The sequence below is a fragment of the Scyliorhinus canicula genome, chromosome 15 (genome assembly GCF_902713615.1).
Source record: "Scyliorhinus canicula chromosome 15, sScyCan1.1, whole genome shotgun sequence".
NCBI classification, from domain to species: domain Eukaryota; kingdom Metazoa; phylum Chordata; class Chondrichthyes; order Carcharhiniformes; family Scyliorhinidae; genus Scyliorhinus; species Scyliorhinus canicula.
The window spans coordinates 22,013,109-22,040,420 of NC_052160.1; the positions used below are offsets into that span (position 1 = coordinate 22,013,109).

At 48.0% G+C, this 27,312-nt stretch overlaps 1 long non-coding RNA gene across 1 annotated transcript in view; it reads right to left on the reverse strand.

The window, feature by feature from the left end:
• Window positions 1-402: 402 nt before the first annotated feature.
• LOC119978878 overlaps window positions 403-27,312 on the reverse strand; it is a 106,148-nt gene continuing 79,238 nt past the window's right edge. The window contains exons 2-3 of the long non-coding RNA XR_005463588.1: window positions 10,006-10,146; window positions 403-1,203 (exon numbers count right to left, since the gene is read on the reverse strand). This is a non-coding gene — a long non-coding RNA (uncharacterized LOC119978878). The remainder of the gene's footprint in view (window positions 1,204-10,005; window positions 10,147-27,312) is intronic.

A 27,312-nucleotide genomic window follows, 5' to 3' on the forward strand; every position in this document is an offset into this window, starting at 1 on the left:
AAGTAGGCTGGCTGAAAGGTTTTTTCAGACACTGAAGAATTCATTAAAGGTAACTTGTGAGCAAGGATCATGGTAGCATTGTGGTTAGCACAATCGCTTCACAGCTCCAGGGTCCCAGGTTCGATTCCGGCTTGGGTCACTGTCTGTGCGGACTCTGCACATCCTCCCTGCGTGTGCGTGGGTTTCCTGCGGGTGCTCCGGTTTCCTCCCACAGTCACAAAGATGTGCAGGTTAGGTGGATTGGCCATGCTAAATTACCCTTAGTGTCCAAAATTGCTCTTAGTGTCCAAAATTGCCCTTAGTGTTGGGTGGGGTTACTGGGTTATGGGGATAGGGTGGAGGTGTTGACCTTGGGTAGGGTGCTCTTTCCAAGAGTCGGTGCAGACTCGATGGGCTGAATGGCCTCCTTCTGCACTGTAAATTCTATGATTCTATGAAAACAACTAAGCCAATTCCTGATGTCATACATGAACGCAACACATTTGGCAACCCAAAGTTCTCCGGCATTGCTCATGTTGAAATGTCAGTTATGGACAGCGTTTGATCTGCTGAAGCCGTGTAAGACTAGAGAGGTTGTTCAGAGGAAACAGCAAAGTCAGGTTTTGCGCCATGAGAACAGGGCTAAACTCCAGGTTTGTCGGATAGCTCAGGAAGAATTGACAAGGAACTATACCACCAGTGAGAAGTGGATACCTGCCATTGTCTTAACACAGACAGGACTGGTCTCCTACACCATTCAAACCCGGGACGATGTAGTGTGGAGGAGACATGCTGATTAACCTTCAGCAACTTCAACCTGAAGTGCCTCCAGAGTCCCCCATTATCGTTGATGGCAGCCTTCAGCCAAATCGATTCATTCACGTCATTTCAAGAAACTACTGAAGGATACAGCAGGGGCTATGGGCCCTGACATCGAAGGCAGTGAAGACTCCAGTATGTGCTGCTCCCCTAGCCAGGCTGTTCTACTACGGCTGCAACAATGGCATCTGCCCAGCAATGTTGAAAATTCCCCAGGTGTGTTCTGTCCGCAGAAAGCAGGATGAGTCCAAGGCGGCCAATGATCACCTCATCGGTCAATTCCCGAGCACATGGAGGGTGTGGTCGACGGTGCTATCAAGCGTCACTTAACCTGCTCACTGACGCTCAGTTTGAGTTCTTCCAGAGCTGCTCAATACCTCACCTCTTTGCCAGTTGTAGTCATGCCTAAAAAAAGAGGGAAATGGATGTGGTTCATCGAGGCCAATTGATGCATGGCAGCAACTCACTAAATCTCCTTCGATAGCACCTTCCAAACCCGCAACCTCTACCCTCACAGGGCATAAGAACACCACCACCTGCAGATTCCCCTCCAGGCCACACACAATCCTGACTTGGAGCTGCATTGCTGTTCCTTCACTGTCACTGGGTCAAGGTCCTGGAGCTCCCTTCCTACCAGCGCTGTGTGTATCGACACCACATGGACTGCAGCGTTTCGTGTAAGTGACTCACCACATCACAATACACAATACAGAATGGGCAATAAATGTTGGCTTATTCCGCAACACCTGTAACCTGTTAACTGTTTTTTAAAAACCTATTCATTATATGAAGTGTTTTAACTTGTTATTCTGTACTAAATTACATATATATGGGTGACACGGTGGCACAGTGGTTAGCACTGCTGCCTCACAGCTCCAGAGACCCGGGTTCAATTCCAACCTCGGGTGACTGTCTGTGTGGAGTTTGCACTTTCTCCCCGTGTCTGCGTGGGTTTCCTCCGGGTGCTCCGGTTTCCTCCCACAGTCCAAAGATGTGCAGGTTAAGTGGATTGGCCATAATAAATTGCCCCTTAGTGTCCAAAAGGCTAGGTGGGGTCACTGGGTTATGAGGATAGGGTGGAGAGATGGGCTTAAGTAGTGTGCTCTTTCCAAGGGCCAGTGCAGACTCGATGGGCTGAATGGCCTCATTCTGCACTGTAAATTTTATGATTCTATAACTAGAACAAGTTTTTCCGAGACCGAGTCAACTGAGAGTCTGTAACAAACTTTGCCAAGTAAAGACCCAGACATTCCTGAGAACCTGACAATATCAGAAACAACCGTAGAAGACAGTACCGAATTGAGGACATGTCAACTCTGAGTCCCTCTCCGAACACCACGTCGACTCCAGTTGACACAACTACAAAGTCCAAACTTAAGCTAAAACACCAGAAGTTGCAGTCAACACGAAAAACCAGATGCCTGAGGTTCACCGACAACCACACAGAAATCGAGGTTCTCCGAAATGTCTAACATATTTACTGTTATGTTTATTAATTTTTCATATTGTAAATTTTGATTGTTAATATTGCAGAAACCTGTATAATAATAATCATCTTTATTGGCACAAGTAGGCTTGCATTAACGCTGTTAACGCCGTTAATTGACAGTGACCCAAGCGGGAAACGAACATGGGACTCTAATGCTGTGAAGAGACAATGCTAACCACTGTGCTATCGTGCCACCCGAATGGAAAGAGGGAGGAAATTGTTGGGGTATTCATGTTTGATCCTAGTTGGAAAAACATCACTTTAAGAGTCTGATCGCATGACGTATTGATGACATCATCAGCCATTTGAACGTGCAAACAGGCAGTCTGTCCCAACAGCCTGTAGAGTAAATACCTTTCCAATAAAGCTCCTGTTTGCTCCTTCATGGTCTGCAAGCCTATCCGTGTGAATGTGAATGCACCAAATCGTGGTTCGCGGCCCCAAAACTTTGTTCATTCCTGTATTAGTCTCTCACATTAAGCGGTTACACTGTTAAACTCTCACCTGTCCCACGTAGAAAGCACTCACGGCACATGGGCCATCTCTCCACTTGCGCAAATACACCCTTTTGTGATTTCACCCGACATGAGATTTGCAGGTACAGAATCTGCATGAACAACAGGAGTTGACCGTAGTCCATTGGAGCATCAGCGCTCTGCGCAGAAGACCGGGAGTGCAACTCCGTCCCCTAGTCCTCTGAGCCAGAGGGGACAGTGCTATGGGGCTGTGAATATTAACAACCTCATATTCTATGTCTGGGAGCCTGGCACTGTTGCTAAATCTATCAAGCAACCCAAGTCCCAAAGTGCTTATCAGTGGCAATAGACTCATAATTGAGTTCAAGGTCTCCATATAAATTCTGTACTCACTATAATTGTTTAATACTTCCTCTAGCCACCCTCAAGTGGCAACATGCCCAGAGGTGACTGACAAAGTCTTTCAGAGGTTTGTTGTTCTGGAAATAGATCTGTAAGTGCTTGCTGCCAAAATGTAATGTTCTGCACCGTATCTCAAAAATAACGTTCTTCCAAAGTGGATGCCCTGTATGCCATTGTTTTGGTCTAATGTGTGCCCTCCTATCATTCCTTTCTATATTTAGATGGTCAGGTGGGAAAGAGGAGAAAGAGGCTTTGCCAATGTGCGGATGGCTTTATCGGCCTTGGATTTTCCTTTCAGACCTATCCTTGCCTCCCATGTACATCTGGCCCTTTTGAAAGGAACAGTTATTTCTGTCCCTTTTGAAGGGCGAGCTCTACAGTCCTGACGAATTCCACGGTTCTTGATTGGGAATGAATCAGATGCCAAGCCCTTTCTTGCAATTCCTCAGGCTTACTTCGGTCGTTGAGCAGGCACTTGTATGTGAAAATAGTATTTTGGGATGCAGTATTGGGGTGCAATAATATTGTGGGCAGCACGGTAGAACACGGGGATAGCACTGTGGCTTCACAGCACCAGGGTCCCAGGTTCGATTCCCCGCTGGGTCACTGTCTGTGCGGAGTCTGCATGTTCTCCCCGCGTCTGCGTGGGTTTCCTCCGGGTGCTCCGGTTTCCTCCCACAGTCCAAAGATGTGCAGGTCAGGTGGATTGGCCGTGATAAATTGCCCTTAGTGTCCAAAAAAAAAGGTTAGGAGGGGTTATTGTGTTACGGGAATAGGGTGGAAGTGAGGGCTTAATGTGGGTCGGTGCAGACTCGATGGGCCAAATGGCCTCCTTCTGCACTGTATGTTCTATGATCTATGATCAGCATATGAGTAGTTTCAGAGGCAACATATATGGTGAGTGTAGTTTGTGGGAGGAACAGGTGGCTTTTTCCCTGAGGTTTCCCAAACTCTCCAGCACTGTGGGGGGGGGGGGGGGGGGGGGGGGGGGGGGGGGGGGGTTTCTTCATGTCTGGGGCTGTTATAGGCTTGTTGATAGAGATCGATATTTATGATTAGTCAAAAGCTCCATTATTGTTATATCATGGGACAACCAGCAGGGTGGATGACAAGCTTGGTGGCTTCTGGCCTTTTCTGATCCAGTTACTCCAATGTACCCCATCATGAGGATGTGCCAATTGATATTGATGTTATGCAACATAACTTCCTCCATTACACAGATTAACTACCCTCTGAGAGAAGAAATTCTTCTTCATCCATGCTTTAAATGGGCGGGCCCTTATTCTGAGATCATGCTCTCTGGTCCTGGGTTACCCTGTCAAGCCCCTCAGAATCCTATATGTCTCAAAAGGTAGGTCACCCCCTCATTCTCACTGTGCAAATGCAAGGCTTTAATTAGTTGGCTGGATCATTCAAAGAGCTGGCACAACCGCAATGGACCGAATGGCCTCCTCCCGCACTGTGCAATTTGCACTGTACTTGGTTAAGGAGAATACTTTGGCCAGGGCATTAAATCGCAACCTTATGCTTTAGAGGGTGGATCTCTGCTTGTATGATATCATATTTTAGAAGCTCCAGCCACAGACGGACTGTTATTTCTGTTTATGTTTCAGTGATGATGAGAGGTCAGCGATGAATATAATTCCTAGTTGGTTTTAGTGTAGCTCGTATTCTGAGCAGAGGCTGCTGTGCAGAGTTGCTATTTATTCTGGCATGGTCTGGGCAGACTGAATGTCTTGACCTTACTTTGGGGTGAACTTGAATAGAGTTAGGAACCTCTTGAGGCTGACTAATGTACAGTGGTACCTCCTTCATAAAAGCCTGTGAGTCTCTCCTTATAAACAAGATTCATTTTTCAAAGTTGTGGGGATGTCAGCATTGCTGATAATCATTATTTATTACCCATCCCCAGTTGACCTAATGGAGATGTCGATGATCCATTGTAGTCCGTATGGTGCAGGTACCCAAACAGTGCAGTTGGGGAGGGAGTTTTTGGGTTTTGATACAGTGTGGGTGAAGGAAGGGTCGATATAGACCATGGTGTGGTGAATGTGATTCACACTATATATAGTTGCCAATATCACTCCATGTATATATGTTCGCTATCTACCCATTGTAAGTGCAGTTGCACTATCCGACCACCAGGGGGAGTCGCTCTGGGAGTACGCGAGAGTTTGTACTGGGCTCCTCCCTTGGCTCCGCCCAGGACTCCTCCCCCTGGGACCGATGTATAAAGATCAGTGCCTTAGAGCCAGCCTGCCAGTTCACCTGAAGTTCAAAGACGAATAGGCTGGCTCTATTGTAAGTGTATTAAAGCCTCTGTTCAGATCCAACTACACGTGTTCGCTGAATTGATGGTTCCATCACATGGTCTGGATATTGTATAGCTTAGAGTGGAATCTGCAGGTTGTGGTATTCCCACGTGGCGATGTCCCTGCCCCTATTGGTGGCAGAGGTTACAGGTTTGGAAGGTGCTGTTGACGTGCAGTGCCCCTTGTAAATGGTACATACTACTACCACTGTGCCTCGTTGGTGGGGGAAGTGAATGTTGACGGTGGTGGGTGGGCTGTGGATCCTATCCCTTTAATGTAAATTATTAGTTGGCCTATGGTCAAGTTGTCAGACCAGGGTCAAAAGGTATCAAAGTCCAACATAATGTGCCTCAGTGAAAAATGGGCACGGTTCTCTGGATGGCAAGGCTGAGCAGCAGACAGCAGATCAGCACCATCTTGGGACATGATGAGCCGACTGATGCAAGGCTCTTCCAGAGCAACCCAGAAACCAGAATCATTGCTTCAGCCATGGTCCATTGTATCACATTGCTTGTGGCAGCCGCATGGCTCTCACTGTGTGCAAGCTGCACGTTTGGGCATTGATAGCAAAGATAAATCATCGGGCACATCGTCAGCCTATGGCCTTCATTGCCCGATAGTTTGCTGTGCCATCGCTTGCTACATGTTCACTGCCGGGATCCCAGGCATTGACCTATCTGACACAGTGCCTGTGGTCACACAGTATGTTGACTGAGCGGAAACCATTTTGGTCCAGTTGCAAGGCAGAGTTGGCATGAGGCACACACAGACACGGTCAACAATGTTTAAACTTGCCTCTGGCATTGAGATCAGATGCCTGAATACTGTATTTTGAATAAAAGGCAGAGCCAATGAAATTGCTGAATTCGGAGCAGTAAATCAGTGCAATAATAACATGACTGAGATTTTCGAAATAGAGATGTGCGGATGTGTTACGGTGCATTATAAAACACAAATGTTTTTGGGTGTTTGCTCTTGGACTGATATATTATGTGGGGGATTAAAAATGAGATGACTCGTGGTGCACTTTCAATTGTGAAACATCACAGCAGTATAATTGTTTCCAGATCGCTGACTCTCTCCGTTTCCCAGCAACCTTCATTTCATTTCGTTACCTTAACTGGATATGTCGTTGTTTGGGGGCAACTAACAATTTGTCTTGTTCATAAGATGAACATTCAGGGCGAAGGTGAATGAGGTAAAAAGAATTATTAGTTTGAACAACAACAAGCCTGGCACTTTTAACAAACCATCTCAAGGCACTTCACAGAAGCATTGTCAAATGGGCTGGTTTAGCTCACTGGGCTAAATCGCTGGCTTTTAAAGCACACCAAGCAGGCCAGCAGTACGGTTCGATTCCCGTACCAGCCTCCCCGGACAGGTGCCGGAATGTGGCGACTAGGGGCTTTTCACAGTAGCTTCATTGAAGCCTACGCGTGACAATAAGCAATTTTTTTTTTCAAATGCCGGGTTACAGAAGGAGATATGAAGATGGTTGCTGTAGGTTTTAAGGAGTGTCGTAAAGGAGAGTGAAGAGCCTGAGGCATTCGGGAGGGGGGTGGGGGGGGGGGGGGGGGGGATTCCAGAGTTTAGAGCCCAGGTGGCTGAAAACACAGCCACCCATCATGGAGCAATGAAAACTGGGTGTGCTGAAGAGGCCAGAACTGGAGGGGTTTGGGGGCTGAGGGAGGTTAGAGATGGAGAAGGCCGAGACCATGGAAGGATTTGAAAACACGAGTGTGGATTTTGAAACTGGGCTTCACAAAGATCTTCTCCAATTAATCTTAATGCTGGGTTCTTTAATATCTGAAGGAAAACATTGACAGGCCTTTGGGGAAAGAGCAGAGGTGGGGTGGGGGCAGGGGGCAGGCATGTTGGTTCATATGGCCAACTTCAGTGCTGTACCCTTGTATGATTCTAGGTTTTAACAGTGCTATCAACTGTCCCATTTCACACGCAGATGTGTTTTATGCGTTTTTAATTAGATTACTCAAATGCTTTACATCTGCTCTGAGGTGTGCTCTGGACTCAGTCAATGGAGTTGTAGCTGAACATAAGAGTATAACTGGCAGACAGACTAGTGAATTGGCAATGGGAAAGGTTTAGGGGTGAGGCCTTGTGACGTCAATGGCAAGCTGGGTTATGTCAACTTGACAGACCAATCCCACTGGTCTATCTCCCGTCTATTCCCTCAATCATCCTCCTGCTTTGCCTGTGACTTTTGCCTGCATAAAACCTTTCCGAATTTTCCCCCGATGAGGGCGAGTGAGTTAAAATGCCAGCTGAGACGGGCACTCAAGCACCGGAAATCTCTCTTCAGTGCCTGCCTTTCACGCAACTCAAATTTTAAGAATTGGACATTTTCTCTCACTGTGAGGGGGCAGATTTTCACAGCAATGGGTCAAAAGGGGATTTCAGGGGGCTAAAATACAAAGGGGTGAAGTTAGTCCTGCAGTTGTCTAGAACACTGGATAGACCACACTGGGGGCAACTACATTCACTTCTGGGCCCTTCACTTCAGAAACCAGATGTGGCAAAGACTCATCAGAATGACGAGGGGGTTAAATATGAGGAAGGTTGTGTAGACCAGGTTAGTATCATAAGAACATAAGAACTAGGAGCAGGAGTAGGCCATATAGCCCCTCGAGCCTGCTCCGCCATTCAATGAGATCATGGCTGATCTTTTGTGGACTCAGCTCCACTTTCCGGCCCGAACACCATAACCCTTTATTCTTCAAAAAACTATCTATCATATCTTAAAAACATTTAATGAAGGAGCCTCAGCTGCTTCACTGGGCAAGAAATTCCATAGGTTCACAACCCTTTGGGTGAAGAAGTTCCTCCTAAACTCAGTCCTAAATCTACTTCCCTTTATTTTGAGGCTAGGCCCCCTAGTTCTGCTTTCACCCGCCAGTGGAAACAACCTGCCCGCATCTATCCTATCTATTCCCTTCATAATTTTAAATGTTTCTATAAGATCCCCCCTAATCCTTCTAAATTCCAACGAGTACAGTCCCAGGCTACTCAACCTCTCCCATCGTAATCCAACCCCCTCAACTCTGGGATTAACCTAGTGAATCTCCTCTGCACACCCTCCAGCGCCAGTACGTCCTTTCTCAGATATCGTGACGAGTTTGGATGGTTAAGTGGGCATCTAATTAATGTGTTTAAACTGATTGAAGGATTTGATAGGTTGGAGTGAGAGAGAGAGAGAGACCAGGGGTTGAATTTTCTGGTGGGCATCAGGAGCCGATGTGGTGTCCATTTTTTTCAGTTTCTTTCCTGAGATGTGGCTGTCACAGGCAAGCCCAGCATTTGTTGCCCATTGCTAATTGCCCTTGAAAAAGTGCTGATGAGCCGCAATCTTGAACTGTTGCACTCTAGCTGGTATCTGTAGCAGGTTGGAATGGCTTGCTTCAGGGGTTAGTTAAGATTCAACCACATTGCTGTGAGTGTGGAGTCACATGCAGGCCAGACTGGGTAAGGATGGCAGATCAAAACATTGGTAACAGGAGAAGCATGAAATTAATACCCAATTGCTCTTCATCTCATCTTCTCTGTTTGCGCAGGAAAGGTTACGGCACAACATGAGAGAGACAGGGAGAGAGGTGGGAGGGGGCCAGCCTGCCCTGAGGAACCTTATGGAGTTTGGAAGGGGGCAGCCCAGCTGACAAGTCAGGAACTGGACTGGGCCCACACACACGGAGGGGGTGGCCGGGTGGCCTCCATTAGGATCCATGCTTAATGTAGTCACACAGAAATACATGGTCATGCATTCCTCCATGTTGGAGGCAGCTCACGCAGTCACTTACTCTCTCCCCTCTCACTTACAGGTGTCAGCAGGAAGAGGGGGAGGCCAGAAGAGGAAGCCGTGTCTGGTACTACCTCCAGCCCACATCAGGCAGAGGTGATGGAAACCCGCAATAGAGTGCTGTCTGAGAATTGGTTCTGACCTGCGCAGGCATGAAGGTGTCCATGGGGAAGATGATGAATGCCATGGAGAACATTATCCAACACAGCGCTACGTTTCTGCCATGGGTAAGCTCTTGCTGTTGGTCTGTGAGAGGGAGATAGGCACCTTGCCCTCTCTCCAGGTGCCCCTTCTCCTCAAGAGGTTAGGCAGGTGCCAGTTTTTCTGGTGTAAAAGGCCACAGTTTTCACGACGGCATGCGGACATAGTCCTTGAAACGGAGAATCCAGCCCCAGACCTTCACACATAGGGTATGGTGAACATCTGTAACTTCCCCCCCCAAAAAACAGTTGAGGCTGGGGTCAATTGGAAATGTTAACATTGACATTGATAGATTTTTGTATGAAAGGATACGGAAGCAAGGTGGGTAAATGGAGTTATCTGCAACACTAGCTGAAAGGTGGAACAGGCTCCAAGCTGAATGCACTCCTCTTGTTCCTGTGTTTCAAACACCGAGCAATGTGGGCTTTATTTGGGCTGACTGGAATGAGGGGGTGGGAGGAATCTGAAGATCAAAAGAGTAAAGGAAGGGTTAACTGGACAGTTTGAAACACTGACCTGTTGAACTTGCCACAGAGGATGATGCGTGCCTTTGTTCTCGAGCTCCCCTTGTGCTTTTGTGAACGGTGCAACACTTAAGTTGGGCTCCATGACGATACCATACATTCATGTGTTATTTCTTCGTCGGAAACCGAGGCTCTGAAATAGAGCAGTTGAAGGCCCTTTTTTTTATTGATTAAATCAACAAAGCGGCTAAACTCTGCAATGGCCGGGGACAACAACTCTTTATTTTGAATACTTCCAGTGCTGTGCGCGTAGGTTTTGGAGGGCTAATGTTGTCATGGCGAGGGGGCAATAATTTCTGTTGTACATTCCTCAGTCACCACCATAAGCACTGCTATTGTGTAAACATTTTTTTAATGGGCCTGTGATGTTTATTGGAGAACACCTTTAAATATATAGTAAAGTATTACGATGTGTGACCTTGTCATTGACTCTTAAAGAATTTACAAATTGCTTTGCTGCTTATGGTCTGATCCTGGCTAATGTATATCATTTTGAAGTCTCGTCTCAGAATTGTCATCTTTCAGGAGCGTAAATGTTTATAGCGTACAATTTGATAGTCGTACTTGCCAAAATCTAACCCCCCCCCCCCCCCCCCCACCCCCCCCCCCCCAACCCCGAGCCACACACATACAGTCCCAATGAGATTCCTGCTCTCCCTGTTTCTTCAAAGCAGAAAGTCGAATTTGCATTTTAAAAGCTTCCAAGTTTTGGAGGATGGTCCCTGACCCCCCCCCCCGTATTGAAAATGTCTGATTTCAAACTGAGGTCGGCGAGGCCCCCAACTGCGAATCCATAAACTGGCCCCACTCGCTTCTCATCGGCAATGGCAGAACGAGAGAGTGAGACAGAACATTGTGCCAGCTTTCTCAAACCTAACCTTTAATGGTGATGGGAGTCAAGGGCCTGGATCAGCTCCAGCAATGAAACCCAGCTGTTATAACCCTGGAGTTAGTGCACGTTGGATAAAGATTACTGATAGACACAGCTAATGCAGACACTCATTAAGGTGGCAACCTATTTACAAAAGGTTGTTTATGAGCTTATGCTTTTTGAAAAAAAACTCTTATCAAGTGAATTTTTCTTTTTTTCATTAAATCGTCCTGCATTCTCACGAGTTTCACCCACTGACACCATTGTTCCTTCTCTGTTTCCTCAGTCAATAGTACAATGCCTTGGAGGCTCATATTTTCATGATTAAAGAACCATTTGCCACCATCTCTCTCTCTCTCTCTCCCCTTAGTCCTCGCCCCTATGTTTTTTTGTCTGTTTGTAGGGATTTCTTTGGTGGAAACTTTGATAACTCCCACAGTCTGTGCAAAGAGACAGGCTTGGTGATTGATCAGATATGGAAGGTCAGCCCCTTTATGTAAGGAACCTTCAACAAAGTTGGCAGTTTGGCCTTGCACTTCTTTTTGTTGGCATCCACTCAAATTGGGGTTTTACACACACACACACACACACACAGACAAACCCACAGACATACACACACACATAGGTACAGACACACACACACATGCATAGGTACAGACACACACACAAACAGATACCCAGACAAAAACATACACACAAAGACACACGCATGCATACATGCACACATACAGGCACAGACACGCAGACAAACACACATACAGACACACAGGCACATACACATGCACACCTGAAGACACACACCCGTACAGACACACACATACAAGCATATATGCACACATGCACACAATCACACACCCATACAGATACATGCACACAGACATACGCACACAGACACACGCATGCACGCACACACTTAGCCATGACAAATTGACTTGGAGGAATAGAAGAAAAATAAAGAAATGAGAAGCTGTATTATCTACGTGGCAATGATATGCTCCACTGACTGCCAGTGGCAATGTATAGGGATGAAAACCATCAAATGTTGAGTTATTAAAAGACATTTGACAGGAAATGTTGGTGGAAGAAAACTGACTACTTAGTGGATAGGGAATGTTGACTGTAAATCGGAAAATAAAGACTTGCATTTCTATAGCACCTTTCACACCCTCCAGCCATCTTAAAATGTTTTATAGCCAATGAACGTACTTTTGCATTGTGGTCGCTGGGGCGATGTCGGAAATGCATCAACCAGTTTGCTGAAAGCAAACGCTCGTAAATAGCAATATGATAATAAGTAAATAATCTGGTTTTGTGATGTTGTTTGAGGGATAAAATGCCCGGAAACCTGGCGGAACTTCCCCTGCAGAGCATCATGGAATCTTTTACATGCACCTAAGAAAGCTGATAGGGCCTCTGTCCAATGTTTTGCCCGACAAGTGGCAACAGTGGAGTGACAGCCTAGATCTTCGCACTTAAGTCCTGGAGAATCTTGAACTTGCGACCTTGAAGCCGACAGGAGCCTCAGTGCTACCCCCTGAGCCACAGCTGACATTGCCAATTGACAGCGCAGGGTGGAACTGTATTTCAGCATCAATTGAGTCTTGCAGGAGAGAGGGGAAAATAAAGGAAGTTTGACTCAAAGACATTTTGCAAACCTCATTTTTTCAATCATTAGCCATAAATGGCACAATTGAAGAACTTTTGAACTCATTAATTTACTCGGCCAATCTATGAGATGGGGCTGCACATCCAGTATTTATTGAGTCAGTGGGGGAATCCTTGGCATGGACATCAGTTCAGAGCGGGAAGTGTTACAGTCACTACATATGTGGTCTGATTAAAAGGTTCCACGGTTAAAGCGGGTGCAAAATACATCTTACTTGAAGAATACTTGCTTTGTACTTGCTGTGATTGCTTGCATTAAGGGGCAGAGGGAAAAGGATACTTGGATTATACCTGATTCGGGAAAGACTACCACATCCTCCCAGGATTCTGCAATTTTAAAAAAAAACAGGATCCTCCACGCAACTATAAATAAAAAAGAGAAGCAGGCTTTAACTGTGCTATTTTGTTTTTTTTTTTCAGATCTGGCCACCTTCCTGCAGTTATATTTCTACACACTGTGAAAGAAGATATTCAGTCCTAACAGGGGACTGAGGTGTCTCGAGCCAAATGGTGTGCGTGGCATAATTCCCTGCCATCCCTAACATTTGGTCACTTAAATTATGTTGAACGTTTAAGCGGCGCAACATTTTTGATTTGAGACATGAAACACCCACCCTTGAAAAATGCACGTTGCTTGACCCAAAAATGACACAGCTGGCAGCTTGGCTACATATGATGTGGTTTCTCAACATCCCATTATAGAAAGTCATGGAATGGAAACACCAATATTGCAGCTCCCTGCCTCTCCTCCATTCTCTCCTTCATAGCGAACAGGCATGTTTCCATATTACTTTTGTGGTGCTGAACCTTTACTTAAATAAAAGGAAGTCATGACTTGTGGCGTGGATTGCTTGGTGCGGTAACCAGCCACACATTCCAGAAGGTCCTCCATTTAACCCATGTTGCTCACTGAGCTTGTAGATTTTTTGGAACTGCTGGGGACCGAAATTCAACTTGAGTGGCAGCGCAGAATAGGCAGCGTTGACTCCATTGCCCCTGTTATCTAATACACTCCAATCAATGGGATTAAATAACCATTGTGCATAATAGGTGGTTGATCTGATACCTCCCATTTTGCACCACAGTCCATGTTAGACTCCCAGCCCCTGGTTTCTTTATGATCGACGTGGACAACTCACCAATGTCAGGACCTCTACGGGAGTCTGGTTTCTCCACAAGTAGTGCCAATTATTGGATTCAATAAGAAATACATTTCGGAGAAGGTATTTAACCATTTGTGAGCTGAACTAATCTTTATTGTTAATGGGTAACTGCGGTATCTCTTTAAGTTTTTCTGCTGCTGTGGAACACTCTTATTGCATAGAATTTGTAGCAAGGAAACAGACCAGTTGGCCCATTGTGCCCATGAGAGTGTTTATCCTCCAAGCAAGCCTCCACCTAGCCTACTTTACCCTGGGAGATCAGTGTATCCTTCTATTCACAGTTATCGCATGTGTTTAACGGGATTCCATTTCAACATATCTATGCTGTTCGTCTCAACTACTCCCACATTCTAGACGCTCTGGGTCAAGAAATTCATCCTGACTTCTCTACTGGATTTATTTGTTCCTGGTCTCCCTCACAGATGGAAACATCTTCTCTACGTCTACCACATCAAACACGCTCATAATCTTAAAAACCTCCAGCAGCTCACTTCCTCATTCATCTTTTTTCTAGAGGGCAGCACGGTAGCACAGTGGTCAGCACTGTGGCTTCACAACGCCGAGGTCCCAGGTTCGATTCCCGGCTTGGGTCATTGTCTGTGTGGAGTCTGCACGTTCTCCCCGTGTCTGCGTGGGTTTCCTCCGGGTGCTCCGGTTTCCTCTCACAAGCCCCGAAAGACGTGCTTGCTAGGTGAATTGGACATTCTGAATTCTCCCTCTGTGTACCCGAATAGGCATCGAAAGGGGCTTTTCACAGTAACTTCATTGCAGTGTTAATGTAAGTCTACTTGTGACAATAAAGAGCATTTAAAAAAAATTAATTATTAAATAGAGAGTGCTGGTAGGATTAGATACTCAGTGGCCAGCTGGTTGAAGCAGTGAGTGTCTGAACAAAGCAGAGCAAGACGGTCCCTCCTTGAATTAGCTGTCGTAAGCTGGGGTGGCAATAGGTGGTGGTGGGAGCTGGGGTGAGGGTGGGGGAGGTTATTTGTGGAATGACATGTATATTGACTGGGATGTAAAGAGTTAACAAGTTAATGATAATGATTCTTACCACTAGAGGGAATCATAGAACAGTCATATATATATATCATGTGACTTTGGGGATTCTGGGAGTAACGAGTTAGGAGAGAGCTGGAAGAGTGCCAGGCATGGGATCAGTCGTACTTGAGAAGTTCTGTTAGTTAGAGATAGCATAGTTTAATATAGAAACCTTCTACTTTAGGAATGTGAACAGATCTTAGTTTTTAAAAATAAATTTAGAAGACCCAATTCATTTTTTCCAATTAAGGGGCAATTTAGCGTGGCCAATCCACCTACCCTGCACATCTTTGGGTTGTGGGGGCGAAACCCACGCAAACACGGGGAGAATGTGCAAACTCCACCCGGACAGTGACCCAGAGTCGGGATCGAACCTGGGACCACGGCGCCGTGAGACTGCAGTGCTACCACTGCGCCACCGTGCTGCCCTGAACAGATCTTAAGTTAGCAGTGTAATAAATTTATAGTTTTGTTGGGCATGAGATGGCAGATGGAGTTTAATCTGGACAAATGTGAGGTAATGTATTTTGGAAGGTCTAATACAGGTAGGGAATATGCAGTGAATAGTAGAACCCTCAAGAGTATTTCCAGTCAGAGAGAGCTAGGTGTACAGGTCCACAGGTCACTGAAAGGGGCAACACAGGTGGAGAAGGTAGTCAAAAAGGCATACGGCATGCTTGCCTTCATTGGCCGGGGCATTGAGTATAAAAATTGGCAAGTCATGTTGGAGCTGTATAGAACCTTGGTTAGGCCACACTTGGAGTATGGTGTTCAATTCTGGTCTCCACACTACCAGAAGGATGTGGAGGCTTTAGAGAGGGTGCAGAAGAGATTTAGCAGGAAGTTGGCTGGTATGGAGGGTATTAGCTATGAGGAACGGTTGAATAAACTCGGTTTGTTCTCACTGGAACCAAGGAGGTTGAGGGGCGATCTTATAGAGATCTACAAAATTATGAGGGGCCTAGACAGAGTGGATAGTCAGAGGCTTTTTCCCAGGGTAGAGGGGTCAATTACTAGGGGGCATAGGTTTAAGGTGCGAGGGGCGAGGTTTAGAGGAGATGTACGAGGCACGTTTTTTACACAGAGGGTAGTGGGTGCCTGGAACCCGCTGCTGGAGGAGGTGGTGGAAGCAGGGACGATAGTGACGTTTAAGAGGCATCTTGACAAATTCATGAATAGGATGGGAATAGAGGGATACGGACCCAGGAAGTGTAGAAGATTTTAGTTTAGACGGGCAGCATGGTCGGCGCAGGCTTGGAGGGCCGAAGGGCCTGTTCCTCTGCTGTACTTTTCTTTGTTCTTTCTTCTTTGTTCCAAATAAAGCTTTGTGTTCTTTATTCAACACTGCGCGTCCAAGCCATCCAGGTGAAGCAAAATAGGGAACACAGCACAACTGGGTGGAGCTTCCATTAGCCTCACTACCTGTTGGTTCGGGGCTTGGGGGCACTGTCATATGAGATGTTAAATCAAAGCCCTGTCTGCTCTCTCAGGTGGACTTAGAGTAAAAGATAAAATCGGCATAGTCCCAGGTGACCATAGCTGCTTTCCCCTTTGAGGGGATGGGGAGAGGTGACTGATGGTGATTTAATCTGAGGATCACCACACCTCAGGCGAGGGGCAAGGTTGAGAAGGTGGAGTCTTCGTGAATGACCTCAGCCGGTACGGTGGACGTAGAACAGCACTGCGGATGTGCGTACACTACAGGGACTGCAGCAGCTCAAGAAGACAGCTCAACACCACCTTCTAGAGGGCAATGCGGGATGGGCACTAAATGCTCCCTAAACAGTGATGCCCACATCCCGTAAAACAAATCCCATGGTACTACTTTGAAGAAGAACAGGGAAGTTCTTCCTAGTACCTTATTTATCCCTTAATTAACATTAGTAAAACTGATTTCCTGGTCATTATTACAATGTTGTCTGTGGGAGCTTACTGTGTACAATTTGGCTGCAGTCTGATGCCTCATTTGAAGGACAACATCTCAACAGTCCTGCACTCCTCTGTACTGAAGCATTCGGCTGGGTTATGATTTTAAGTTCTCCAAGGAAGATTTAAAGTCACACAACAAATTGAGGACAACTAAGCCACTGCTGATCGGAATCCTGAAAGCCCCTGAACATTTATCCTCACATCTCTGCTACTCAACCTGGCGGGCACTGCTTTTCACCAGACATTTCCTAAGCCCCAACATCTCAGGAACCGTATTGTATCTTGGAGTATTTGGTTGTAGGTAGTTTATTCTTTCCTAATCAGCTATTTATCCAGTGTTTTTTCTCTAATTAGGCCAGATCTGCAGCCTGAATCTCTGACTATGAATGTTGATATATGGGACGTAATGCGGCCGGCCCCTGTGCCTGAGTCCTTGGCTGGTGCCCCTGTCACTTGAAGATCTGTGGCGAGTTACAAAATGTAACTTTTCATATTTTGTTGCTTTGAACTCCTATATCACAGCCGAGGTTAAGTAGCCTGCTTGCATCTACATTATTGCCTTTTTGAATCGACACGATCTATGCTTCACAGTATTTTAAAGAGCTGGATTTGGCCTCATCGCAGTGTCAGGTCAAAGTATTCCGACCCCCTCCCTATCCACCACCTTAAACATTTACCTCTTCCACCATCTTACACTGCGGCAGCAGTGCGTACGATTTGCAAAATTCCCTGCAGTAACTCGCCTCCTTCGACGGCACTTCCCAAACCTTTAACCTCTCCTGCCTAGGACAGGCAAACGGATGAATGGGAACGCCACCACATGCAGATTCCCCTTCGAGCCACACTGACTTGGAAATATATTGCCATTCCTTCACTGTCGCTGGGTCAAAATCCTGGAACAGCACTGTGGCTGTACCTACACCCCAGAGACTGCAGTGAGATCAAGAAGGAAGCTCACCACCACCTTCTCAAGGGCAATTAGGGATGGGCAATAAATGCAGGTCTGGCCAGCGACACCCACATCCCGTGAAAGAATTTTTTAAAAATTCTGGATATGGGTAATTGATATTTTGGAATCAACGAGTTCCCAGAATTCAGCAGCAGTTAGTACTTTCAGAAGAAAAGAACAGATTATTGGAAAGATAGGGGATGGGATTCCCTGTCGGCCGACGTCAGAATTGGGAGGCATGATTGGGCAGAGAATCGGGCGCAGGTTTCCCACGAAAGCGCAATTCTCCGTCGCCTTGACAACGGTGTCAATGCGTTCCACTCCTCACGTACGGTAAACACCGTTGGCACCTCATTAGCAGGCCCGACCCAGTATCCTCCGGGATCTCCTCCTCCACTGGGGTGAATTCCCGATGGTGAGGTTCACTTGTGCTTTTAAAAATCGTGAAACAGGCGCCATGGTTGCCGAGGGAGAAAGGGGGGGGGGGTACGGAAAGTGTCCAACATGGCCATAGTTTGCCGACAGTTGTGCCGCTGGCTGGGGAGCTTCTGCCAGGGCCCGGGGGGGGAAGTAGTGGGGGGCTGGCGGTGGGGTCGGGGTGGATGGGCATGGAGCACCATTGTCGCAGCTGGCAAGGCAGCCATGCAGATGTCACTGCCCGCTGTGAACCTAGGGCCACAGGTCATATGGGTCCCCGCCCAGACCACCCCCCTAGGTGTCCTTTGGCCCCAACTGACCCATCATTGGGATGGACGCACTCCAGTGCAACCAGTGCTGCTCTCCTCGCTGCCATCTTGTTGGCTGGGATGAGTGTGTGTGGAGATTGTAATGTGTATGGGCGGCTGCAGCTTGTCAGCCTCCCCAATGTCAATCACGGACCCGGCGAATCCCGCACCGTTTCTCATTGGAATCGATTGTGTTCCATGTGGCACTGATGCTAACCCCTCCACAGCCGCTGAATCGATCCACTTAGTCTCAAGAATGGAGAATCCCGCTGAGGGACTTTGACGGGATTAATATTACAGCCATGCCAGCAAATTTTTTTTTTAGAGGCATATGCCAGGATTCTCTGAAATCCTGGCCAAGTGTTGACGCCGGCGTAAACACTGGAGTGATGTACACCAGCGTCAACGGGCCTCCTGGCCCAACAATTCACCACTAGCACGGTGCCGGAGTGCTGCGTGCTGCTCCGGCGCCGAAAGGCAGCCCTGCATGGCCGGCGCGGGTCCGCGCATTCGCGCCACGGCCATCTCCGCGCCAGCGCATACGCATGGTTGCTATCTCCACGCCGGCGCGGAGCAACATATCGGGGACCTTACAGCGGGCCCGCGCGGAAGGAGTTAGGCCCCCATTGATCTGAAGTCCCCAATCACGGGCCTGGACCCCATGGAGGCCCCCCCCCCCCCCCCGGAGTCAGATCCCCCCACCCCCCCCCCCCCACCAGAATGTTCACCGCGACCATGGGTCCGGCCTCCCGCCAGGTGGTACCAGGTTGGAACCACGCAGGCGGGACTTGGTGGAAATTGGTGAGAGTTCGGCCCGTCGCCCGTGGAGAATCGCCGCGAGGGCCTATTTCAGCCGCCCCTGACCGGAGCCGCGGCGACCGCGCAGGAGCGACTGGCACTGATTCTCCGGTCATTGGAGAATCGCGTCCCAGCGCGGAACAGCGAGGCGAGAATTTCCCACGCCCTCGGTGATTCTGCGACCCGGCGCAGACTCGGAGAATCCCGCCCCTAATCAATGTCATCATTGAATCTTAGAATGATGTTGGGATGGACAGCCTCCATACCTGGCATCACACCTGCACTGAAGTTCATTAATGACGTTCCCAGTTGCGTGGTCGGTAGCACATCTTTCCGGGCTGACGGGGACATTCTGTTAGTGGGAAGTGCTCCTTGGGTCGCCCCCGCGTTGTAGCTGCTTGAAGCAGTTTGCTTATCCTAATGGCTCAAAGTCCCGCGAGAATCAGGAAAGACGATGCTCACCGGAGAGAATCCGTTTCCTGATTCTCCCCGCCCCTTGTGGATGCACATGCCCACAAAGAGCCACCCTGACAGTGTCAACTTGTGCCGGGGGCAGTTACAGGGCGGGTCCTCGTGGGAGCCCCATTGGCAGAGGGGGTTGGGTGGGGGGGCAGGGAGTGTTCATTGATGTGTGGTCTGGGGGGGGGAAGTGGACACTGAGGGGGGGGGGGGGTCGAGTGCCAGTGAGGATCGTCATGGAGAGGGGAGTGAACCTGATATCTCCGTGATCGGGGCTGAGGGCTGTTATGCGGCAGTGCTAATCAGAGCACCCGTTAATGTTGACACCCCGATCCCTGTGAAACCAGCTCCACCTGCCAGAGTGATGGTATGAAATAGGAGGCTCAATATTTGGAGAGAAAATTGGTCTGTGCAGTTGGAGAGTTACACACTGGTTTTCAGTCTGAGCCTGTCACTTTGCCAAATTCCGTAAGATTCCCACCCGTGGTCTTTCCAGGGTAATCTGATTTCACAGTCTTGAATATTTGCAAGAAAACATTTTTGTAATCTTTTTTTAACACTTTAATAACAAGTCTAGGGATGGAGGAGGATGAAGGGTGAGCATTGCACCAACTATGGGGAGCTCTGATCACTGTTTTTGCTAATTGCTATTTTGTTGTTCGCTTGTCTGTGAATTTTAGCGGGAGTCATCCCTTTATCCAGTGCCTTCGATACCGTTTGAACTTCCTTTAAAATGAAATTGCTGCCAACCTGCTGCTCACAATCCTGGATCAAATTTAGAATGATTACCACCAATTTTCACAGACAAAATGGCACCAAAGCACAATGTTACACATCGTAATGATCCGTGACCGATGTTACTTAACACTTAATCGTGTCAGAGACTTTTCAAAGCACCTTTCTCCAGAATCTAATCTGCTCAGTGCCGGATGGTAATAATGGACTGGCAGGAGGTCATTACAAGATGAATAATATAATCAAAGGGACTCAGATGTTGTTACATGTGAAGCACCAAAGGTGACCTTGTTTATTAACCTAAAATCTGAGATTGTGCTTGGTTTCTCTCCCTCTTTCTCTTTCCCTCTCTCGCTTTATTTCTCACTTCCTCTTTTTCTTGCTCTCCAATTCTCAGCTCCTCTTGGTTTCTCATTCCTGCTTCTTTCTTCTCTCGTTTCTCTATCCTCGCTCACTTTCTCTCTCTCTCCTTCCTTCTCACTCTCTCCCACCCTTTCTCTCTATCACCCCACTCTCTCCCATTTTCTTCGTCCCTCTCTCGAAGCCCTCCTCTTTTTCTCTCCCTCCCCCTCTACTCCCCCACATTCCTCCTCTCCCTCCCTCTTGCTTTCTCTCTCCCCTCCTGTGGTGATATGCCTGTGCACAGTTCTCTATATAGTTAGCGATACGACTTCCAACCAGCTGGTGGCGATAGAGATCTATCAGGTGACTTGACATAGCCGCCAGTTGGTAGTAAGATGTACATGAGGTTAGTTGCACTAGAGATAGCTCCAGGGGAATTCATTGAATTCATTATTCATTACTGTCTGTATCACAATTTGTTAGTTATCTTTCCATGTGTGAATATTGTTAATGAATCATCTTACTAGTCTGAGAACTAGAAGTTCTGTGTGCATCTGTATTACGGTAATAATACAGAACATAATACCGCCTATGTCTTGAGCGGGATCCTCTCAGCCTGGAGCCATGCCGGAGAATCCCCACGACCGGCGCCAATCGGCGCCATTGGCGCTGGCGTGGTTGGCGTGGCGCCGGTCACAGGCCGCTCTACACGGCCGACCCGCTGATTCTCAGGCCGGGATGGGCCATCGTGGAAACGGCGAGTCCCGCTGGCGCCGTCCACACCTGCTCTCAGCCGGCGGGAACTCAGCATTGAAGGGTCAGGTGGCGGCCTATGGGGCGGGAAGGGGGCGCCCGACCCCGTGGGGGGCCTCCGATGTGGCCTGGCCCACGAACGGGATCCACCGATTGGCGGGCTGGCCTCTCTGTCTCCCGGCCTCCTTTCTTCCGCACCAGCGCCTATACTCCTGCGCCATGTTGGGTCGGGGCCGGTGCGGATAACGGAGACACCGCGCATGGGTGGAAATCACGCAGGTGGGCCTCCGCATGCATGTGTTTGCGCCGGACCCACTGCGTATGCGCACATCTTCCGGCGCCTATTCCACGGCCGGGTCAGCAGCTGGAGCGGCGTGAACCGCTCCAGTGCCGTGCTGGCCCCCTGTAGGGGCCAGAATTGCTGATCCTGAGGCCGTGCTGACGCCGTCGAGAAAACGCGACGGTGTTTCCGACGGCGTCAACACTTCGCCTCAGGATCAGAGAATCCCGTCCCTCATTCTCTCTCTCTAGCCTTCATCATCTCTCCTTCCCCTTCTCCCTCTCTCCCCCTCCACATACAGCCTCCACAATGTGCATCCTGTTATATCCTTGGCATGTCACCACAATTACTGCAGCAGTGCTCGGAGAGTTTATTGGATGCATTTTAATTGGCCTTAACCTACTAGAGAATGAAAGTGAAGTGTTAGCCAATACACAACTACAATTTGCAAGAGAGGATTCCATTCTTTAGCCATCCTCATCTACTGGACGGTGGTCCTTGCCCACTCCTCACAGGGTTTGGCTAAGGACCCTGCATGTTGCTTGTAGGATACACAATTCACTTCATTATTATCCATGTGAAGATTTGTTTGAGTTACATTGTTAGTTCATTAAAAAATATAATAACAGTAAAAGAAAGAATATTACCCTGACTTAAAGATCTATCTTCAATTCATAGAATCATAGAATTTACAGTGAAGAAGGAGGCCATTCGGTCCATCAAGTCTGCACTGGCCCTTGGAAAGAGCACCCTACTCAAGCCCACATCCCCACCCTATCCCCATAACCCAACCCAACACTAAGGGCAATTTTGGACACTAAGGGCAATTTGTCATGGCCAATCCACCTAACCTGCACATCTTTGGACTGTGGGAAGAAACCGGAGCACCCGGAGGAAATCCACGCAGACACGGGGAGAACATGCAGACTCTGCACAGACAGTGACCCAGCAGGGAATCGAACCTAGGACCCTGGAGCTGTGAAGCAATTGTGCTAACCACTATGCTACTGTGCTGCCCATAATAACAGCAACTTATTGTCACAAGTAGGCTTCAATGAAGTTACTGTGGAAAGTCCCTAGTCGCCACATTCCGGTGCCTGTTCAGGGAATTGAACCCGCGCTGCTGGCCTTGTTCTGCATTACAAGCCACCCTAAGGGGTGATCTTACATCTGGATGCTCTTCCCGCCGCCAACCTGACAGGAAATGAAATGAGAGTCGCCATAGTCCCAGACAGTGCTCTTCCCTTTAAGAGAGAGAGAGAGCTGACTGGTGGTGATTTAACTCGAAGATCATCACACTTAAGGCAGGGGACAGGATTGAGGAGGTGGAACCTTCATGGATAACCTCAGCAGGTACGGGAATTGAACCCATGCTATTTACGTCGCTCCTCATCACCGGAGAGAAAAAGAGAGAGAGAGAGATGGAGGGCTTTGAGAGAGGGAGGAATAGAAAGAGAGCGAGTGCGGGGATAGAGAGAAAGGGAGAGCGAGAAGGAAGGAGAGAGAGAGAAAAAGAGAGAGGAGGAGAAAGAAATGAGAGAAGGAAGAAGCAAGAAATGAGAAACCAGGAGGAGCTTGGCAGATGGAATACAATATGGAGAAATGATCCCCTTCAGTGGGAAAATAGAGTGGGTGAAACTTTATGGCCCTGTCACAGTGGGACTGTAAAATGCAGCAGCCGTTCAAACGTACATTGACTTTGGCGGGACAGAAAAATAGCACCACTGTAAAATCCTGTCATTGAAAAATCACGCCACGGTAAAATCCCGCCACGGTAAAATCCTGGCATGGTAAAATCCTGGCATGGTAAAATCCTGACATGGTAAAATCCCACCATGGTAAAATCCTGACATGGTTAAATCCTGACATGGTAAAATCCCACCATGGTAAAATCCCGGCATGGTAATATCCTGGCATGGTAAAATCCTGGCATGGTAAAATCCCGCCATAGTAAAATCCTGGCATGGTAAAATCCTGACATGGTAAAATCCTGGCATGGTAAAATCCTGACATGGTAAAATCCCACCATGGTAAAATCCTGACATGGTAATATCCTGACATGGTAAAATCCCGGCATGGTAATATCCTGGCATGGTAAAATCCTGGCATGGTAAAATCCCGCCATAGTAAAATCCTGGCATGGTAAAATCCTGACATGGTAAAATCCTGACATGGTAAAATCCCACCATGGTAAAATCCTGACATGGTAAAATCCTGGCATGGTAAAATCCTGCCATGGTAAAATCCCACCATGGTAAAATCCTGACATGGTAAAATCCTGACATGGTAAAATCCCACCATGGTAAAATCCTGACATGGTAAAATCCTGACATGGTAAAATCCTGGCATGGTAAAATCCCGCCATGGTAAAATTCTGGCATGGTAAAATCCTGGCATGGTAAACTCCCGGCATGGTAATATCCTGGCATGGTAAAATCCTGACATGGTAAAATCCCGCCATGGTAAAATCCTGACATGGTAAAATCCCGCCATGGTAAAATCCTGACATGGTAAAATCCCACCATGGTAAAATCCTGACATGATAAAATCCGGACATGGTAAAATCCTGACATGGTAAAATCCTGCCCACAAAGTAATTCGTAACTGGTGGGAGGCTGTGAAGTGTGGAACTTCAAAGGGATTTGGGTGTCCTTGTTCAGGAGTCATTGAAAGCTAACGTGCAGGTAGAGCAAGCAGTTCAGGAGGGAAATCACATACTGGCCTTTATAATAGCAGGATTTGAGTACAGAAGTAAAGATGTCTCACTGCAATTATATTACAACCGCATGTGCCCCCTCCCTCATGCATAAACACTACTTGATTTGTTCACTGTCACCTCTCCTCGGTGTGGGAGTGGAGTGGGTGGGAAGGGTTTGGCATGCCTGAAATGAAGCATATCTGGCAGGGGTCTGAAATGGCAGCATCATTGGGGGAGTGGGGGGGGGGGGGGGGGCGATGGTGTGGACAGTGACCTAAAATGGCGGCATAAGAAAAAGAGGGGAATGAAATGGCAGCGCACACAATGGGGGCTGAAATGGCAGCTGACCAGGAGCAGAGTGATTGATCCACAGGGACCCATTTTAACATCTGTCTCCTGTCCAAACCCAAGGGAATGATGACAAGGCTGGTGGCAATTAGGATGCAGGGGAGTGGCGGGGTGTCCGCTAGGGGGTTAGGGGTAGTGTGCAGCCTGAGGCCGAATTAAAGCTATTTAATATTAGTCCCCATGTTGCTACCTGTATCTCCTGAAACTTGTCGTCTCTGTACAGACCCATAGTTTAGTTGACATGATCGTTAACAGTTGAGCAGAACTTTATTCTCTTGCTCCTGGCGAGCTTCGAGGGGGGAACATGCATTTACTTAAATTGGACCCCGCAGTCCTTCCACCACTACCGGAATTAGGTTATGAGCAGGAAGGCCCATGTTCGACTGTCCCACCCCAATGCTAATCGAGGCCCTTAAGTAGTCAATCAATGACCATCAAGAGCTTCATCCCGCTAGGATTAAGCCAGCTGCAGGCAGCCCTGTCACAAGACAACAGGTGCACTTCCGGCAACAGCCACAACCGCCTCAGTGGTGCTGCTGAGCACAAGAGCTGCCGGCCTCTGATTGGCTGGCAGCTCTTTCCAGGTGGGATTTTCGTCCCTTGGGCCTTGATTCTGGGGGGAGGGGGGGGGGGGGGGCCATAGGTGGCCTCGGCCCCTGATTGGCACATGGTTCAGCGGGCCTTCGGCGATTGAGGCGAGAAGCTGAACGATGGCATGCTGTACCGAAAGTGGTAGATTATTGTCGTTTTCAAAAAGAATCTCATCCTTTCCCTTGAGAACGGGGTAACGTTGATCCCGTGAGCAGTTTTTCACTGCTATCAAAGGCGGCATTGAACCTAGACAATCTGTTGCTACAGCTTCCTCTCCACTTACTGCTTTCCTCCAGCCGTGCAAGATAATAATCTGAGCTGTTGACTTGCCTTACGGAGCAGCCATTGGGTGGTCGATGAAATTAGATTTGCTGCATTACAGCGGGTCGCTGTCAGGGGCCACTGATAAAATCAGATTTAGGTCCTTTGCTGCCTTCTCCTTTGAGAATAACGTACAAGTTTTCTCCATTCTATCGGCTGTCTTAGCTAGGAACAGTCTTCTCCTCTTCCTGTCATTCTGTGAATAACGTTGTACCTCAGCATGACTGGACTGGCTGATTCTCGGTAATTCCAGGTTCATTTGTGCTGCAATTTAATGACTATCAATGGTACAAATATTAAGGCCTTTGTCAGGTTGACAGTGTTTTCTCTATTTCATGCCACCCTGTTTGACTTTGGTCCCCGCCGTTCCTGAAGGCTCCCCAGTACAGCCAAACCTTAAATTTAAAATTCTCATTATTGCTGACAAATCATTCCACGGCCTCACACCTCCATGTAACGCCCCCCCCCCCCCACTCCTGCGCCCCCCCTCCCCCCCACCCAGCTACCCTCTGAACTCCTCCAACTCTGGCCTTCGCCCAACATGGTGGCGTAGAGGTGTTGTCACTGGACTAGTAATCTGGAGACCAAGGATAATGCTCTGGGGTCCTGGGTTCAAATCCTGTCACAGCAAATTTGAACCCAATGAAAAGTTGGAATTAAAAATCTAACCATGACCATCGAACAATTGTCGTCAGACCCCATCTGTTCACTAATAGCCCTCCCGATCTGCCAACCCTCCCTGATCTGGCCAACATGTGACTCCAAACCCACAGCAATGTGGTTAACTCTTAAATTCCCTCTAAAATGGCCTTGGGAGCAACTCAGTCCGATGAATTACTGCTCAGCCAGCCCACATCCCATAAATTAATTTCAAAAAATCCTTCATCCCTCGTGCCTTCATGAGCCTATGCTGCCGGGTGGGGTACCGCTGTCGGGTGGGGCACCGCTGCCGGGTGGGGCACTGCGTCTTACCAGAAAACGGGTGTGGCGTGACGGAGAATCCCCACCCAAGGTTTTTTTAGGGAACGTTCCCAGGAAGTGCATCCATGTTGAAGATGCTATATAAATGCATATTGTTATTGAATGGATGGCTTTTAAGGAAGGCTTGGCTATATTTTGCAGCCAATGGTACATTGACCCCAATTCGAAACTCCCACTTGGTGTGAGTGAATTAGAACGAGGCTGCAGCCATCAATTTAGCGGTCTCGAGACAACATTTGCATTGCTTGGACCTCTGGCGCAACATCATTTCACCATGATCGAGGAGCAAGCACACACCAGGGGGAGGGGTCGCAGCCCATATGACTCAGACCCACTGGAAATGGATGAGCACCACAACAGATAGTGGATATCTCCTGCAGCTCAAAATCACATAGGGGCTGGTTTAGCACAGTGGGCTAAGCAGCTGGCTTGCAATGCAGAACAAGGCCAGCAGCGTGGGTTCAATTCCCGTACTGGCCTCCCCAAACAGGCACCAGAATGTGGCTACTACGGGGCTTTTCACAGTAACTTCATTGAAGCCTACTTGTGACAATAAACAATCATTATTATTGTTATTATCACTTGTTCGATTAACGTTCTGCTGGCCTTCAGCTCCTCACAACCCTCACCTCATTCCTGAGATGGCTGCT